Source organism: Microcebus murinus, chromosome 6, assembly GCF_040939455.1.
Source record: "Microcebus murinus isolate Inina chromosome 6, M.murinus_Inina_mat1.0, whole genome shotgun sequence".
Classification (NCBI taxonomy): domain Eukaryota; kingdom Metazoa; phylum Chordata; class Mammalia; order Primates; family Cheirogaleidae; genus Microcebus; species Microcebus murinus.
Genome location: NC_134109.1, coordinates 81,188,090 through 81,193,924, shown reverse-complemented (window position 1 = coordinate 81,193,924; position 5,835 = coordinate 81,188,090). Strand labels below are relative to the sequence as shown.

Here is a 5,835-nt window from a genome sequence, read left to right as displayed (position 1 = left end):
TCTTTTTTCCATTTTTTAAATTGTTTTTTTAATTAAGTTTTAGAGGTCTTTACATATTCTGGATATAAGTCCTCTATCAGATATGTAATTTGCAAATATATTCTGTGCCTTGTCTTTTCATTCTCTTAACAGTACTTTCAAAGGTCAGAAGTTCTCAATTTCGACAAAGTCCAATTTATCAATTATTTTCTCTTATGGATTGTGCTTTTGGTGTCACCTAAGAAACCTTTCCCTAATTCCAGGTCACAAAAAATTTTCTCCCATCTTTTCTTCTAGAAGTTTCATAATTTTAAGTTTTACCTTTAGTTCTACATTTACATTAGTTTTACATTTAGTTCCATTTTGAGTTAATTTTTGTATATAATGAGAGGTATGGATTAAAGTTCATATTTTTACATATGGATATTCAATTGTGCTAGCACTATTTGCTGAAAAGACTGTCTTTTATTCACTGAATTGTCTTTGCACTTTGTTAAAAACATAAAAAAAAAAAAAAATAGTCGGGCGGGCCTGGTGGCGCAACTGTAGTCCCAGCTACTCAGGAGGCTGAGGTGGGAGGATCCCTTGAGCCCAGGAGTTCCAGACCATCCTGGGCACCACAGCGAGATCCCTTATTTAAAAAACAAAAACCACGAGACCCCGTCTCTACTATAAATAGAAAGAAATTAATTGGCCAACTAATATATATAGAAAAAATTAGCCAGGCATGGTGGCCAATGCCTGTAGTCCCAGCTACTCGGGAGGCTGAGGCAGGAGGATTGCTTGAGCCCAGGAGTTTGAGGTTGCTGTGAGCTAGGCTGATGCCACAGCACTCACTCTAGCCTGGGCAACAAAGCGAGACTCTGTCATAAATAAATAAATAAAAAACAAAAACAAAAACAAAAAAATCAATTGATCATATATATGAATCTATTTCAGGATTCTATATGTTCCATTGATATATGAATTAATCTTTACACCAATACCATATCGTCTTGATTTCTGTAGCTTTCTAGTAAGTCTTGAAATGAGGTATTGTAAGTGCTCCAGCTTTGTAGTTTTTAAGTATATTGTATCTACATATGAATTTTAGAATCAGCTTCTTAATTTCTAAAAATATAAAAGCCTACTAGTACTTTGATTAGGATTGTCATGAATCTATACATCAATTTGGGAAAAACTGGCATCTTACCAATACTGAGTCTTCTGATTTATGAGCATGGTATATATATTAATATTTAAACCTTCTTTATTTCTCTCAGGAATGTTTTGTGGTTCACAGTGTATACATCTCGGACATTTTAAAATCAGACTTGTACGTTGATGGGACCCTCTTGAAAAAAAAAAATAATAAAATAAAATCAGACTTACCCCTAAGTATTTCATAGTTTTGATGCTATTGCAAATGATGTTGATTTTTCACTTCACTGCCCAATTGTTCCTAGTATATAGAAATATAGCTGGTTTTTTATGCATATCTTGTATCCAGAAATCTTCCTAAATTCACTTATTAGCCCTAGTAGCTTTATTTGTAGATCCCATAGAATTTTTTATGTAGATGATCATGTCTTTTGCAAATAAAGACAGTTTTACTTCTTCCTATCCAATCTGGATACTTTTTCCTTTTTCTTGCCTTACTGTACTGGCTAGAACCTTAGTATGATAGTAAATAGAAGTAGAAACAACAGACATCATTACCTTGTTACTGATCTTAGAAAGTATTTCACTGTTAAGTATCATGTGACAGGAGCAGAAGTCTTGTATGTGTATTTTCAAGATTTTTATAAGTATGGACTTCAGAAAAATGCCAATTTACAACATCTACAGCAATGTATGCAAAGGTAGCTTTTCTTATACACATGCCCACATTAGGCATTATCTTAGAAAAATTAAAATATGCCAGTGTTAATGTTATCTATTTATTTTAAATCTGTGTTTTATATCTTAAATTTGTGTTTATTAATGGAGGTCAGCATCATCTAATGTTTGTATGCTGGTTGTATTTTTTTATTAGTTGTCTATGTCCTCTACTCATTTTTTTTTTTTCTGAGGTAGAGTCTCACTCTGTTGCCTGGGCTAGAGTACCGTGGTATCAGCCTAGCTCACAGCAACCTCAAACTCCTGGGCTCAAGCAATCCTCCTGCCTCAGCCTCCCAAGTAGCTGGGACTACAGGCATGCGCCACCATGCCCGGCTAATTTTTTTCTATATATTTTTAGTTGGCCAGTTAATTTCCTTCTATTTTTAGTAGAGACGGTGTCTCGCTCTTGCTCAGGCTGGTTTCGAACTCCTGAGCTCAAACGATCCGCCCTCCTCGGCCTCCCAGAGTGCTAGGATTACAGGTGTGAGCCATTGTGCCCAGCCCCTCTGCTCATTTTTAATGGTATATTCATTTCTTTCTTAATAATTTTATAGTAGTTCTTTAAAGATCTAATATCTTTAACTATATCTGTCATATATGTCTGTAAGTATCTTTCCCAATTTGTCTTTTGTCTTTTACCTTTGTTTATGGGTTTGTTTTTATATATACTATTTTTCTTTTTTTTCTTTTTTAATAATTTCATTTCAAACTAATTTCTTTTTTTACTTTTTTTTATTGCTTTCCATCCTAATTTGTCCTATATATATACAATTTTTAAATATACTTTATTTTCTTTTACAGCAGTCTTATGTTCACAGCAAAATGGAGCATAAAGTACAAAGTTTCCTTATATCCTCACCCCCATACACACACAGCCTCTCCCACTATTAGCATCCTGCACCGATTATATATTTGTTACAATCAGTGAATCTAACCTAAATTGGCACATCATTATCACCCAAAGTCCATAGTCTACATTGGAGTTCATTCTTGGTGTTTTACATTCTGTGGGTTTTGAGAAACGTATATAATGACATATATTCACCATTATAGTATCATACAGAGTAGTTTCACTGCCATAAAAAATCCTCTGTTCTCTGCCCCTTCATCACTTCCTCCTCCCTAACCCCTAGCAACTACTGATCTTTTTATTGCCCCCATAATTTTGCCTTTTCCAGAACGTGATAGAGTTGGAATCTCACAGTATTTCTTTACAGATTGGCTCCTTTCAGTTAGGAATATGTATTTAAATTTCCTCTGTGTCTTTTCATGGCTGGATAGGTCATTTCTTTTTAGTGCTAAATAATATTCCATTGTCTGGATGCACCACAGTTTACTCATTCACCAACCGAAGGACATATTGGTTGTTTCCAATTTTGGCAATTATGAATAAAGCTGATATAAACAGCCATGTGCAGTTTTTTGTGAGGACAAAAGTTCTCAACTCAGCTTGGGGGGCAGGAGCAAGAGCAGCGGCCAGGCAGCCCAGTTTCACAAAGGCACTCGGTGCACCGTGACCCGCAGGCACCTACCTCGCACACTCCCTGTTGCCAAGATGCCCAAGAGGAAGGTCAGCCAGCTGAAGGCGGTGAAGGAAGAGCCCAAGAGAAGATCTGCACAGTTGTCAGCTAAACCTGCTCCTGCAAAAGTGGAAACAAAGCCCAAAAAGGCAGCAGCAAAAAATGAATCTTCAGACAAAAAAGTGCAACCAAAAGGGAAAAGGAGAATAATTGGAAGACAGGCCCAAGTGACTAACCAAGAAACCAAAGAAGATTCACGTGCAGAAAATGGAGAAACTAAAACTGAGGAGAGTCCAGCCCGTGATGAAGCAGGAGAGAGAGAAGCCAAGTCTGAGTAATATCACATACCATGTCTTATCAGTGGTCACTGTCACCCTGCTTGTACAATCCAGAGGAATATTTGTATCAACTATTTCATAAATGCAAGTTTAAGTAGTTCCAGAAACATTTTTAAGGAGAGAATCCTACCTCGTCCCATTTTTTAAGTGTAAATGCTTTTTTTTTTAACAGGTGGAATCATTCGCTGGTTGTTTATTTTTTGGTACAATCAGAAAATAATGTGAGATATTGAATTATGGGAGGCTTTGACTGTCTTGGGTGTCAGCTTATATTCCATAGATAGGGGTTCGTTTTTACATCCTATAATACAAAGCATACTAAATGGCAATATGGAGTCCCAGGCCTACATTTAATGTCTTGGACATTTTAAATTACTTCTATTCCTATGTTGTTTTTTAGTAGACTTGTTTCCTAAAGAAAACCACTCCTTGATCATGGCTTTCTCTGACGGAATTGGGTATACTCTTTGGTTGTGGTAGTCCTGTTTTCCTAATAACTTTGTTAATGTGCTGTGAAAGACTGAAAATTTGAGTATGTAGCATAAATGATAATAAATTGTGAATTGGTGGGACTTATGTAACAGCTTATCAGTATTTGAAGATACTGGTACTTGATATCCTCTTAAGGAAAATTTGCATCCAAATTTTAAGCTGGAAAGTCACTGGAATAACTGTTTAAAAAAAGAATTAAAATAAATGGCTTTTTATATTTTCGGTACATATGTTAAGAATTGTGTATAAATTAAACTGTCTGATCCTCAACACAACCAATAAAATCTCAATTACAAAAGAATGTTTTGAAGCACATTAAAAAATTTTCAACTTATTTGGGTAAATACTAAGGAGCTGATTTCTAGATCATATGGTAAGAGTATTTTTATGTTTTTTGTGTATTTTTTTAAAAAACATTGAAGCTTTTACTTTTGTCGTCAAATCTATCAACCTTTTCTTTCATAATTTCTGTCTTTAGTGTTGAATAGAATGGCTTTTCCCACCCAAAACTGTATAAATATTCACTTATGGATACTTACAAATATATGTATCTTCCTCTAGTAGTTCACTGGTTTCTTATTTTTACATTTTAATCTTTATTTTATTTTGACATGAGGCAGATGTCTAACTTTATTTTCCCTTGGCTTTCTGTTCATTTCTGTAGTTATATAAAGCTCCCTCTAAATGTGTGATCTACACAGCACCTACAAAGGAGTTCCCATTTTACAAATAAGGAAGCTAAGGCCAGGAGAGGTATTTCAATACATTTAAAGTCACACAACCTTTAATTTACATAGGATTCAAACCCATATCTTTCGATGCCAAGTTCTGTTCTTCTTTCCATCACAGACTTGTGTGGTCCTCAAAGTATGGTCCACACACGTGTAGCATTGGCAATACCCTGGGAGCTTGTTGGAAATGCTGAGTCTTGGGCCCCATTCCAGACCTACTAATCAGAATCTCTATTGCTATCAAGTTGGAGAAGCACTGCAGTGCATAATATTTCCCCAAATTTAGGGTACATCAGAATCACCTGGGGCACCTGTTCAGCTCTGTCTCTCTTCAATATTTTAACTCAGTAGGTCTGGACTGAGGACCAAGAATCTATATTTTAACAAACATCTCAGCTTGTTCTTATGCAGGTGGCCCCAAGGATCACACTTGAGACATGCATTAAAACTGAGAAATATTCTTAAGCTATATAACCAGGGGTGATGGCTGATTATTTCTCCAAATCTCAATTTTGATAAGTGTCCTTCTAACCTGGAAAAGAGATAGTTAGGAGGTGACAATAACTCTTATATGGCAGCATATGGAAATTAGGTTGTAATGATGAAGATAATGTAACGAGAATGAATCTTCAGTTTTACAGAAAATCAAACCAAGAAAAGGAAGGGGAAAAGTCCTTTAATTGATCTAGATTGTAGTGGAGGCAATCTATCTACTCAAATAGATTGCAGTCCACTTCCCCTCCTTCAGATTTTGCCAATCACGTCCGTGAGCCTAGGTCTCTTCGCCAGTAAAATGGGGTAATAATAACCTACCAGTGGGAAGAAAGAACCTGCTTGTCAACTTTCTGAATTTATTCTCCCCAGTATCGACGTCCACAGGCCTGGAATGAGTAACCGTTCTAAGAGACTGAGCAG

The 5,835-nt window shown here is 35.9% G+C and overlaps 1 pseudogene; it reads left to right on the top strand.

Annotated features, from left to right (window-relative positions):
• Window positions 1-2,613: 2,613 nt before the first annotated feature.
• Window positions 2,614-4,497, top strand: LOC105872493 (non-histone chromosomal protein HMG-14 pseudogene; annotated as a pseudogene).
• Window positions 4,498-5,835: the final 1,338 nt, after the last annotated feature.